Here is a 14,048-nt window from a genome sequence, read left to right as displayed (position 1 = left end):
GAGTTGTGCACGCGGTTACGTGGAGTTTGCGTTGGGGTTTGGGATGAACTAGAAGCCGGTCTCTTTGAATCCATCTTCTACTTTTGCAAAAGTCGCTTGAGTTGTCTTCGCTGATGCGGATAATGGCGGCGAATACACAAACCTGCCAGACATAGCCAGGTGAGCGTGAACGCGCATGACGTCACGCCCAGTCGATTCCGACCCGAATCCCTCTTATTTATTTTACTGTACAGGATTATAGAGGCAATCGCAGTGATCATAGAAGGGCTCATTCAGCCCATCAGGCAATTGTTTAAGCATGTATGGGTTAGAAAAACGGGTATTTTTAACATGAAATGTTGCGCAATGCACCTTTAAAGGAGACGTCCCTTAAAAACATATCATTTATGACGGACGGTCAGAATGAGGGTTGAAAAAAATCGTTTCTTTCGTCCTTTAACATTATATTTGAACCTCAAGGAACATATTACAATTATAATAAAAAGATCCATGTCATGACCCTTTTAAAATAATTGTATATTTTGTTATATAATGCAAAGACATTCGTAAGTGTGAATGTCAAACATTTATAAGTGTGGCTAAAATGTCCAAATACGTGTTGGGGCCACTGTATGTAACAAAACCCGTCGCAAATGTTCTCTGATTTTCTTCGCATTAACATAAATGCTTTATACTAGGTGCATGAGTAAAAAAGCAACACTTTTATGGTCTGGTGTTGATTAAGATAAACAAGGCTGGGAAGCACTGTGAAAATATGCAGTGATCATAACACACGTGTGCACGCTTGGAGAAGCATTACCCGTGTCTGTCATGACAGTGCTGGCGCTGATCCTTTTCCTTTCCGAGAGGAAAACACTTGGATTGATAACATTTATAATGGATTACGGTGTTTAAAAGTGAAGCCGAAAGCTGTGATAGCATCTCATTTCCACACAAGGAAGAAGAAAGATAGAGAGAGAGAGAAATAGAACATAATGCAGAAGGGCAAGGACAGGCGAGAAGAAGATCAGAGGAATTTTCAATTTTAGCTCGCATCTCCCCCATAAAATTCAAGGCCATCCGTGCATGGCCAGCGAGCGCCACGTGGTCCATCCACGGTGCAAGATAAGTAGTCAGTCTAAAACAATCCGAATGGCGATTAATGGAACGCTTTGTGGATGCTGAGCAAGGCCATGTTTTATTCAAAGCCTCTGGAGGGCTATACTCACAGATAAATCACAGATAAAGACCCAGTGAAAATTGCCAATATTTTCATAGTGCCAAACAAGTCAGCGGGGACCACGTTGGTTTGATATCCATCTCTTTCCCTGCTTAGATTCATTCCACCAGCCCATAGACACATTGCATCATTCCATCGAATGGGCGATGGCTGTCTGGTGAAAGATCTATCCTATTTATTCAGTCCATCCTTTATTTTTCGCTCTCTGAATCATCTGGGAATTCACCTACAGACCAAGACAACTATTACCGGACGTGGACGCAAGGCTATTCTCTATTCCCTTACATGAGATGTATGAAAATGCACAGAGATCTCACATAATCCTGGAGGAAACCTGCCATGGTGACCTGTGAACAAGATTAAATTGTAAGGTAAAGGGAGGACCAGATCCATTGTGAGTAGATGATCAAAGTAGATCGAGTCTATCAACACCCCTAATGCTTGCACACAATGCACAGTCATACACCTCATCTTGGGTCGACATTTCATTCAGTGATGTTAGGCAGTTTTGATTTATATCAGGGGTGGGCAAACTACGGCCCGCGGGCCACATACGGCCCGTTAGGCTGTTTAATCCGGCCCGTCGAGTATTTAAAAAATTGTCTAAAGATCGCATTCATTTAGCCTTTTTCTTGCAATACTTTGCGTTATATATATATATTGCGTTGCATATATTTGACAATCGGAATATCAGATATTTCATGCCATAGCTAGCAAATGTAAAAAAGGAAAAATGACATAAAAGCAGATCATCATTCATTCAGCGCTGTTGTGGCTGCGGTGTGTCACGTAACAAGCTAGACGCGTCACCATGGAAACCAAACAGACAGCAACTTAAGCGCACAGACTTGGTGCACGTTAATGTTTATTTCTTTTTTTGAAAACTCACAGAGAAAAAAAAGTTCGGTAACCCCTTGCACACGTTTAGCTTTTCCTTTGATTTGTCTGCTATTTAGTTTTGCTACTCTGGATTTGTGGATGTATCCTCCTTTATCGCCCGGCTTTCGACTAACGTTACGCTCCCCTGTCTGCCATGTACAGAACCCGGTTTTGTTCATTAAATGTTCTGATCTGCCTTTGCTTTTTATGTTTTATTTTATTATACTTAAAATAAATTTGTATAATCGTTTATTTCGTTTTTTTTCCCACAAATGTATGACTTTTGGAAGTGCAAATTGATTGCCATTCAGTTTTAATAAAGTTGAATTAACGTAACCTTCTGTCATTTTTACTCTTCTAAGTGTACACTTACGTGTTTTGTTTCTAATTTACGGTTAGGCCCATTAAATAATAATAAGGATAAACAATATTTAAAAAGTATAGGCTATAATTATAAAACATCTAATTAAAAATTAACCTCAAAACATAACATGCTAAATGGGGGATATCTAGCATAAAAAAATGTATTGTCAGAATGTCGTCTCTCAGTTGTTGAATTTCGCGCAGACGTTGCCACAACGTAATTGTGTTTGCTCAGCCCGATCTCATGAAAGTTCGAATACCACGAATTGTATTTGTAGTTCTTATGAAACGCAGTTTTCGCGTGCATATGATACGCACTTAAAGGGATAGTTCGCCCAAAAATTAAAATACGGTCATCATTTACTCACCCTCAAGTTGTTTCAAACCTGTATGAATTTCTTTTTTCTGCTGAACACAAAAGAATATATTTTGAAAAATGTCGGTAACCAAACAGTTGATGGACCCCATTGACTTCCATAGTATTTTTTTTTTTTTTTCTACTATGGAAGTAAATGGGGTCCATCAACTGTTTGGTTACTGACATTTTTCAAAATATCTTTCAAATTATTTCAAATATTTTTTAGAAATTGCACTCAGCACCCCTAATCCTAACTAATGGGTTTACAGTGCGCAGCATATGCACGCAAAATATATATATTTTTGGCGTATAAATGGTACGAGAAATGTAATTCGTGGTATATATATGCACTTTCATGAGATCGTGTTTCATAATCTGCTACTAGGCCGGCCCTCTGTCAAATTTTAAAACCCAGTGTGGCCCTTGAGCCAAAAAGTTTGCCCACCCCTGATTTATATGTTGTTTAATGTTGGTGATCCCGTTATTTTACATATGCATGTGCTTACATAATGATATCGCTTGTTTCTGTATCTTCTTCGCATGTGTTTTGATCAGAAGATTAAGTATTCTTTCAGAAGATGCGTAATAGCGCCCCCCTTCGCATAACAGTGAAAACACGTTTTCTCATAAATGGAGGTAATTTCCATCAATGGCGGATGGAAAGAGTTGTTTATTTTTGGTAAATTATTCATGTTTTAGCATAAATCTCACTAATTTGTTAAGTTTATGCTTAAAGCAAAAAAAAAAAAAAAAAAAAAAAGGCATAATACACATTTAAGATTGTTTTTAATTTACACAAAAACTGCTGTAAAATAAACTTTTTTAGCGAATCAGTTCGTTTTATGGTTAATTTCAATTAATTATTTCAAAATATGACTCACCAATTCATATTCAAGTCATCCTTCTGGAACTAATTTTTTTAATCATCTTTGTTGTAGCAAAATACTTAGCATCAACAAATATATTTATAAATATTCATACATTTTAGTTTATTTTATAAATATTTATACTTTATTATTATTTACACAATATTCGATTTTTTTCGCTTTTCAAGCCATAAATTCATGTTATCCACTCATTTGTATAAAAGTGATGTTTCTATATTATGTTTTATTTTTATGATATGATATATCTTATATAACTGAGCATCTTTTTTTTTTTACATTGGACAGGATGCCAGTACACAGTATTTGAAATACCAACTTCGACATTCAACTTTTACCAAGAAAATTGTTAAAAAGATCTATAAACATAATGAAAGTGCACTTAAGGTGAAACTGAAGTCTTTATTAAGTGATCATTTTCATGTCCACCCGTGTTACAGGCTGTATTGACTAATCCAGTGCTTGGCTAAACATTTTAAAAAGTGTAGTTAGTTACATGTATTAATTACTTATAGTCTAATTAACTACTTTTAAAAAGGGTGTAGCTTCACTAGGCAGTTATTGCTCTCATCAATACACCACTTGCTCAGTTAAACGCAAACGCTGTTTATTAAACCACTAACTGCACTTTGCTGAGTCTTGTGTTCAGAAGAAGATCAACAAAAATGTCACACTTCTCTTGCCTTGTGAGATGTAAAGGTTTCTTTCCCCCAGCTGTGTTCGAACACACTACAGCATCAGCTGCACTTTAGACTGTTTAAAAATTTATTCTGAATTAACACTTACTGACAGAAACATCTCGCTTGAGCACATGGAGAGTCACAATATAGACTTGTGTTCTTTGAAATCCTTCGGTTTTTAAAAATTGAGGGGGTCACTGTAGTGGGTTCTTCCATCTTGTGGCAGTAAACAATAACAGTGTGATTCAGAAGGGAGAGCTTACACAAACCCGCACACACACACACACACACACACACACACACACACACACACACACACACACATGCGCGCGCACACACACACACACACACACACACACACACACACACACACACACACACACACACACACACACACACACACACACACACACACACACACACACACACACACACACACACACACACACAACAGGATCCAGTGGAGACAAGCGGCGAAAGGAAAATATGTTTGTCAGCAGAATCTCGGCCATATTTCTCTGTGTAACATCCAGTGGGTTTTGAGAGTGTAATAGCAGGATACGGATTGGAAATGAGCGAGTGAGAGAACAAACCATGAATTTCAAAAAGAAACGGGGAGGTGAGGATGCGAAAAAAAAAAGAGAGAAAACCAGCAGATCCTTGATGTAGCTTGTACAGATTTGAAAATAAAACAAATTAGCAAGGCTATTTTGTTGTTGTTGTCTTGTTTTAGGCGGTTCGTAAAAGGATAATTCTGTCATTGTTTCATCTGTCATTTTATTAAAAAGAGTGCTCAGGATCAGCGTTGATATTGTCAATGAAAATGATTGTAAGCACATTTTTTAAAACAATAACAAAGATTTGCACTGCATTATAAATGTATTTAATTAAAACATACTTTAGATGAAAATATGACAAAAATAATACCGTAAAATATTATTGCACAACAAATTCTGATAGAATAACATAATGTAATATGTTGTTTTTAAATGTTGATAAATTAAATCATAAAATATTTGCACAAAAACAATATGTACACAATATTTCAAAAGTTTGGGTCAGACGATTTTTTTGTTTTCGAAAGAAATCTCTTATGCTCACCAAACCTGCATTTAATTGATCAAAAATACAGTAAAAACAATGTTATTGTAAAATATTATTACAATCTAAAACAACTGCTTCATATTTTAATGTATTTTAAAATATAATTAATTCCTGTGAAGTCAAAGCTAAAAAATAAATTCAGTAAGAACTACTCCAGTCTTTCTAAAAAATCTAAAAAATCTATATGTATTTCTTTCATTAAAAATTACTAACCTCAAACTTTTAAATATTATATATGTATAATATAAAATGTTTGATTTTCAATTAAAATGACTAATGAATGAATATGACATGATGAAATATTAACTAAATTGAATGGATATTTTAATAAAAATTGAAAAACTATTACAAAAACACTGTGTAAAAATTAACACCAGCCAGAATATTCACCTAAAAATGTATGTTTTGTGTTCCACAGAATAAATTAAGTCACTCAAGCTTTAAGTGAATGATAACAGAATTTTCTTTTTAACTATATTGAATTAACTGTCCCTTTAAGAGAATGTCAATGATGGAGTGACAATAAAGCAGACCAGCCATCCAAAAGCATTCTTCACAGGCTCCTATGACAGCATGGCTCATTTTTGAAGCCGATCGGGTTGTTAAAATGCATTGCAGTCTATTAATGGAGGTTCTGTGTTGAGTAATGAGTGCAGAGACAGGGGAGAAACACCCAGGAGAGGCGGCCATCTTTTTAACCCACTTTTTAAAATTCACTCGGCCAGACGTGGGGAGCTTGCATGGAGCCGACATCAGTGGTGAGAAAATGCCAGTCTAAGCTTAATGAAATCAGTAGGACTTCAACATCTGAATAGGAAAACAAAAGCAAAACGGCAGCAGAAAGCGAGAAAGCTGAGATTTGAGGGGGATTAGAGTATTCCGACAGTCAGCAATATGTTGTGAGAGACGAGGAAAAACCTGGTAGAAGCACTTAATGACTTTTTTTTTCTCATGACAAGCACGAGCGCTTGAGGCACAGCTAGTTTATGCATGTGTGGAAAATGGAAGTTACACTCGTGTGTCAAGCCGTAAGAACTAAGAGCCACCGGCACGCTTTTCCGAGACGTTCTACTGGTAACTAAGTCACTTCACATCAACAGCATCCATCCACCCTCGCTTGCTTCATGCTGTTTACACACTCCGCCAGAAAAAAAAAGAGAATGTAATGGGTCAAAAAGCCCTTGAGATAACATCTTCATTTATCGCTAGCTGAAGCAAGAGCACATAGCTGTGAATAAATTACCAAAGTACAAGACAGTGAAGTTGACTGAGTAATGTTTTTTTTTACTAACACAGCTAGTGATTCAACAAGTACAAAAGTCTTTTCCAATGACTGCGTGTTAAAGAAGCTGGATGGCTGGATGGCTGGATGGCTGGATGGATGGATGGATGGATGGATGGATGGATGGATGGATGGATGGGTAATTAATTGGATGGATGGATGGATGGATGGATAGGTGGGTGGATAGATAGGTAGATAGATAGGTGGGTGGGTAATTGTATGGATAGATAGATGGATGGATGGGGTAATTGCATGGATGTATGGATAGGTGGGTGGGTAATTGATGGATGGATGGATGGATAGGTGGGTGGGAAATTGGATAGACAGACAGACAGACAGACAGACAGATAGATAGATAGGTAGATAGATAGGTGGGTGGGTAATTGTATGGATAGATAGATAGATGGATGGATGGATGGGGGTAATTGCATGGATGTATGGATAGATGGATAGGTGGGTGGATAGATAGGTAGATAGATAAGTGGGTGGGTAATTGTATGGATAGATAGATGGATGGATGGGGGTAATTGCATGGATGTATGGATAGATGGATAGGTGGGTGGGAAATTGGATAGACAGACAGACAGACAGACAGATAGATAGATAGATAGATAGATAGATAGATAGATAGATAGATAGATAGATAGATAGATAGATAGATAGATAGATTCTCAGTCTAAACAAAAAACGTATCTATGCTAGCCAGCTAGACAACTTTAACTTGGTCGAAAAAGTCAGTTAAAAATCAGTTATATTCACAATAATGTTCAGAAAATCTAATTATTAAGTTCGCAAGGCATAGAAACATGTAGAGGATTAACAAATGCAGATTTCAAAATGCACTGGTGCTAAAAGCACATATGCATCACCTAGAAATCTATTTGATGTGTGTTTTTAATCACACACACAAAAAAGAATCTTCCATATAAAAATGATCCATTCACGACATTTATGATGTGTCTTATGAATAAATGTGTGTGTGTGTGTGAGTGTGTGGGAGGGAGAAAAAGAGAGAGTGCAATGTATGAAAGGGAGGGGGGGGGGGGGGGGTTGTTTAATATATATTTATAAATTAGTACATTTTATTTTATTAATTATTTATCTTTTAAAAGCACTGATCTGGAGTAGCACCTGTAATTTCGTTGTGTCAATACTCTGTATTTATGCAATGACAAATAAAGCTTGAATTGAATTGAAAAAAAAAAAAGTATGCATTTATCAGAATGCATGCATGAATGAAGTTTGTGCACACTAATTAATTAGCTATGCTTTCCAGATGAAGCACTTTTTAACAGATGTCTAGGAGACGTAAATGACTCTCACACCGGCCCTCAGGCAATCATCCTTATTGTTAAGCCCTGAAATATGATATCTTAAGAAAAAAATCATTGAAGAAAATAATGGTTCTTGTTTTTTACCTCTGCATAGTCTTTTAAATATCGATCACGGCTTTCAGCCTGACCGACTTCTGCAAAGTTTGCTTGCCAGCAGGAAGTTCACAGGGTCAGTCTAAACTATCTGTCATTGTGTACTTTATAAAGCAGATTCACAGTCTGACTCTATCTCTGCCAAGATATTGTGACAGTTTCTGCTCTACAGATAAGGACTGAAGGGCACACGATTGCAAAATTCAGAGCATTCGATAAGAGTGAGGTATTAGACATTTTTCATTGTCAAAATACTTCCTAAATATAAAGACACAAATATAAGTAAGAGATTTATAGGCTGACTTCCTTAAAAAGGAGGGAGAGGGAATATGTTATTTTTTTTCCCAATTTTGCATAAATTACACACTTCAGCTTTAATGAGTGACGAGTGATAGTGTTAACACCACACATGCGGTGCAACACTGGCAAACTAGACACGCTTCAAATCAATTTCACAGAAAAAGTCTCACATAGCGAGTCACCAAAAAACTAATCAGAAACAAATATTCATCTACCCAAAAAACACGACAAAAGGGCAAAATCTTTTGTATGGTAAACAGTTGTGGCAATTTCTAACTTCTGTCAGGGAACATTTGTGATGAGGCGAGATTTATGAGGATCGATGTGATTATAGGCTACGATCCTTTTTTCTGCTGACTTGGAACCGGACAGACTTTCGAGAACACTATGTGATGACTGTGGGGATATGGCAGGGATAAAGTAAACACGATTAAATACACCCTTTTCTTCTTTAAGAGGATGTAGGAAAAGGGTTAAGTTCATTATTTTGGGCAGGTCATCAAAAGAAGAAAGTTCTCTTGACAAAAGAACTGGCCAATAGGATTCTGACCACACAATTTCAGGTCACGAACATGATCAAAAAAAGCTTGTGTGGATGTTATATATCAGCGATTCAGATGATACCAGTTCTTTATCATTCAACATCCATGATACATCAACATGATCCCTAATGAAATTGCAAAACTGAAAACATAATACTACACTTTACCTTAAATGGGACGTCTAGCTCATGCTAAACACGGCCAAAGTATTTCTGTGCCATCAGGGTTTGTATGAGTTTTGGAAAGTTTTTTTCGAGTATGTGAAAGATGTCAAGTCAACTTTATTTATATAGCACTTTTTACAATACAGATTGTTTCAAAGCAGCTTAGTTATTAATTTAGTTAATTTATATATATATATAGCCGTCATCGTCCAGCTCAGTTCAGTTCTCATATAATGGTGTCAATGCAGGAAGATCAATAATATTGTTGAATATTAAATGTCCCCAACTAAGCAAGCCAAAGGTGAAAAGAGCCAAAACTCCATCAGGCGACAGAATGGAGAAAAAATACCTTGAGAGAAACTAGGCTGAGTTGTGAAAGTATGTTTGTTTGTTCCCGGCATTTCGTTGACGAACGCCCAGTTCGACGCTGGATTTGCAAGTCGTTTGAAACTGAAAGCTGGAGCAGTCCCAGCAATAAAAGATCCCGGTCATGAGTGGGAACCGCAGGCGGTAAGTCAAACTGCATCAAATGTCTGTGTTTTGTTAGGAAATCAGCGCACAAGTGCATATAATGTCAATCAAAAGTTTGTGTGTTTAAATACATGTGTTTAGCTGAACACCAAAAGTGTCCATTTGTTTATTCTTAAACTCTTTAGCTCCGCCCACGGCACGACTCCACGCCTTTTTCGGAAAGAATCGGTACATCTGTATCTGTCTTTTATAAATCTGATAAAACTAAAGACTCTTCGGAGATATGAAGGATGCAATACTACTCTATAGGTATTAACATGAGATTGGCAGAAACCGTGTGTGTTACGTACCCTTTAAAATCCTGTATATTCTATACATTCTTACACAGAGACTTCTACTATCACCTCAGATGGGTGGTGTTTAAGTATGCTAGTGATTTCCCCCCTCGAACTCATTCCATTAGTTAAATAGATGGCACATCCCGGGTTCCAACACTCCTCGCTCTCAAGAATGTAGTCATTATAATTAGCTTAATTTAAGAACAATAGCAGTACGTTGGAGTTCCTCACAAGTTTGTGTGCATGCGTGAGCTTGTGATGAGGGAGCGGGAATGACTTATTATAAGCAATTCAACAGAATTATGTGAAAATGACTGATAAAAGACTTATTTATAGTGCTCTGGGAGGCTGATCATGAATGGATATGCTAATACACTACAAAAGGAAATTATGGAATGATAATTCAAACCTCTCCTTTGATGACACAAAAATACACTCTTGTGCATTAATATTCATATTGCTCCCTTAATATTCGACTTACATTTATGCACAAGCATTTCATGCTAATTGGTAATGTGGCACTAAAACGATCTCTGCTTGCATGAACGCCAAAAGTAGCTCATAAGTTTCTGTGAGCTCTAAGAAACTTTGTCTGTCATTGGCTCTGTTCAGAAATCTAAAATATTGGTTTATACTTATATTTCATTCAGTATTGAAAAGTATTGGTAAAAAAAGTCCAGAACAAATAAAAATGTAATTACTTCATCCATTTTTGTAATCAAACTGTTCACTTTTAGCAACATTCTAACATCAATCTCTATTGAAATTAAGTGCAATTTATTATTATTTAAATAGGAATTTGAATTGAATTGGCCACATCCCATTTGAATTGGAATGACAGGAAAAGGACTGTAATGAATCTCTGAGTGCAGCAGAGATTACGTATATTTGTAGGCCAAAATCTGGAATTGAGTTAGCATTTTAGCACTTCCAGTTCCTTTGTCCCAAAGTTAATGGATTTTTTTGAATGGGTTTCTGGTTAAATGTCTGAAATAAGGTCTGTGGTGAACACAAGCTCAAGATATTTTCACGGTTTATTCTACAACATAAAATACATTAGTAGTTCTCCCTTGTGAGTTCTTAAAGCTTTTACTTGTCTTCAAAAAGGCAGATGCTAAAAAGTGGCTAAATAAGACTGCAGTGGTTGTCAGGGACATTGAACGTCAACACGTCAAACGGGAAAACTGTCTGCTTTCATAGCCTTGTTGTATTTATATGAGCACTCTTGTAAACTATTTCAACTCAAACTTTTAGGAAAATGTTTTTTCATGTGACCGTTTACAGCCTATGTTTAGCTTTTACTTCTTGCGATCTTATTTAGTCTTCAAAATTCATAAAAGTTGGGTTCATTTGTGAAGATTACATGATGAACAAAATGTGTGAAGGCCTGTTCAAAACAAGAATGGTAAAGATAACTATAGCATCCCCACCAACGAATTATATTGTTCTGTTTATTATGAGCAGTCCTGTTAATCTGCTGCTTTAAAATCAGATGGTTTCTGATTGGCTGTCAATCTTTTATTGTTCATCAGCTGTGTTGTTGTGGTGTGGACTCTGCTATTCTTTTACACTTTGAGTGTTTTTTTAAACTATATCTTTATCGTTATCGTTATTATTGTCCTTGGTGTGAACAGGGCTTAAGAATCATAAACTTTTGTTCGATAGCTTATTTTCTGCAATAATCCAAAAGCCTATGGAGAAATCCTACTGGGATTTGTCAAAGATATCAGAGTGATGCAAACTTCGAGGTTGGCCTAGAAAAATATCTCTTCACTGTTAATGCATTCTGGGAAATGTGTTTTTAGTCAGGGCCGAAAACTAACCTTTTGTTACACCTGCCAATGACCGGTGAATTTACCGGCAATAAATATTTGTTACCAGCCATGAAACATAGATTAATCCTTATTTAAGTTACAGAAGTTATACAGTCTAGAGCAGTGAGTGATTTTTCTTTGTCTTTTGTTTTTTGATGAACATTAAAAACACAGACAGCAGAAGGAATATTAGGCTGCTGTCACTTTAAGAGCTGCACGGATCCAATATACTGATACACAAGTGTTTTCTTTCTCAACTGTTTGCGTTCACTTAAGACATAACTGACTATGTTTATGAGGATACTTGCCAAGACTGGCCTTTTGACATTATTTTGTTTGAATATATCTGTTCAAGAGAGCTCAATTCAGTATTGCCGCTTTGTCTGAGAAGCAGATTTCTGTGCAAGCGCTTCGGTAACGAATAATTAACTGAGTTCCCTTTTGCATCTTCATGTGCTTGAATATTTCAATTGCCAAGGCTTAAACTTTCGAGAATGCAGCACTGGTGTGTCAACTGTCCCGAGCGTCGTTCACGTTCATGTTCTCACAACATTGCATTTTTAGAGTTCATAAAAATGTTACGGTCCAACTGTCGATTGACACAGTTTCATATACTCACCAACACCGATTTTTTACTCGCATTTGCCACTTGGTGAGTGTTAATTTTAGACTGCCTATAGTCCACCCTAGTCCACAAAGGTTGATTAATTAAGTATACTTGGGGGGAGTATACAACTGAACTGGAATTTACACAACATTCCCAATTCAGAATGGCGCACAAGTAAGTTTTGGAGCTATTGTGAACTGTGCACTGTAATCCTATTTGTTGGAGGTGAGAGGCTAGATTGTCTCTCACTACGGGTCCTCTGCCCTCCCCGGTTTCCCTGTCACCTCATTCCTGATGAGTCTGTGTTGTTGATGTTTTCTGGAACTCATTTCGCCAGCCCTGGAGGTTAATTGTCTCTAGCTCCCTCATGTCTCTTATTGATTAAGAGCGTGGGCTGGAGCAGCTCAACTCATTGGCACCGATTCACATCTTCACCAGGAGGCAGGGCCTTGAACTTTGTCACTCCAGGGAGGACTGTTCCATCCTGGGCTTGCCCACAGGGACCCGAACCCCTGACCACCACTGGCACAGGCAATATCCTTTGTTGAACAGCCTGTGGAATTGCTCTAGGCTGGTCTTACTCACTGTGAAGAAAATGGAGCAGGCCATGGGAAAAGTCATTCTCAGCCACAGCAGGCGTGAGAGACGCTGCTAGCAAGTGCTGTCCTGCTCTCGCTGTGAAGCTGTCAATCTCTCCAAGATGACACTCCGTGACGGGCCTGTCATAGTTCATCATCGCTGATTGAGACACAGGACCCTGAGCGCAAGTTACAGACAACAAGTCCAAGAGCAAGTCTAGACATAAAATGTTTGTCGGGCAAATGCGCTAAAAGAAACAAGACGCAGCCCATAAGGACTGTCATCAAAAAATACTTCCATTTTTTTTTTCCTCGAAAGAGGAGCGACCTTGCAGTAAATAAAATAAAATGCAATTTATCTTCTTCATGTTCAACATACTGGAGAGCAACCAACTGTCACTGAAAATACACAAACAAATCACAACATTTTCCTTATTCCATCAAAAAATTGATCATCCAAAAAATTTAAATTCTGTCATTATTTACTCAGCTTCATGTCGTTTCAAACCTGTATGCTGCATTTCAGTTTAGAATCTTTTAGCTTTTTTAGTATCCGTAGGTATCCGTACAAGTATATCAAGCACTGTACAAGTAGTCCATGTAACTATATTAATAAGGAATAGACATAAAAATAATCAGAAGACATGGACTTCTTCTATGGTGCTTTGACTATTTTATTTTTTCCATCCAATGACAAGGTGTGTCTATACAAGTATGTCAAGGACTGTACATGTAGTCCATATAACTATATTCCAAGCTTGAAGCTATACAATAGCTTTGTGTAAGGAATAGACAGACTTTCTCTATGGTGTTTTGACTATTTTATTTTATTTTATTTTAGTCCATGGAAAAAATCAACATACAGGTTGGGAACAACATGAGTTTTGAGTAAATAATTAGTGAATAATACATTTTGGGTGAACCATCACAAAACCAGTGAGCTGAATCAATCAGCACTAATCTATAATTCCAGTATGGGATGAAACCAACAGAAGACGCTATGACAAGTTTCCTCACTACATTCAGTCTCTTTGTAAA

The 14,048-nt window shown here is 37.0% G+C and overlaps 1 protein-coding gene across 3 annotated transcripts in view; it reads right to left on the bottom strand.

Annotated features, from left to right (window-relative positions):
* Nucleotides 1–14,048, bottom strand: part of fibcd1a (fibrinogen C domain containing 1a) — a 116,500-nt gene that overhangs the window by 23,123 nt on the left and 79,329 nt on the right. The gene's annotated exons all lie outside the window — the stretch shown is intronic.

This window comes from Rutilus rutilus (genome assembly GCF_951802725.1).
Source record: "Rutilus rutilus genome assembly, chromosome: 19".
Taxonomy (NCBI): Eukaryota; Metazoa; Chordata; class Actinopteri; order Cypriniformes; family Leuciscidae; genus Rutilus; species Rutilus rutilus.
This window is presented reverse-complemented; position numbering and strand designations above follow the sequence as displayed.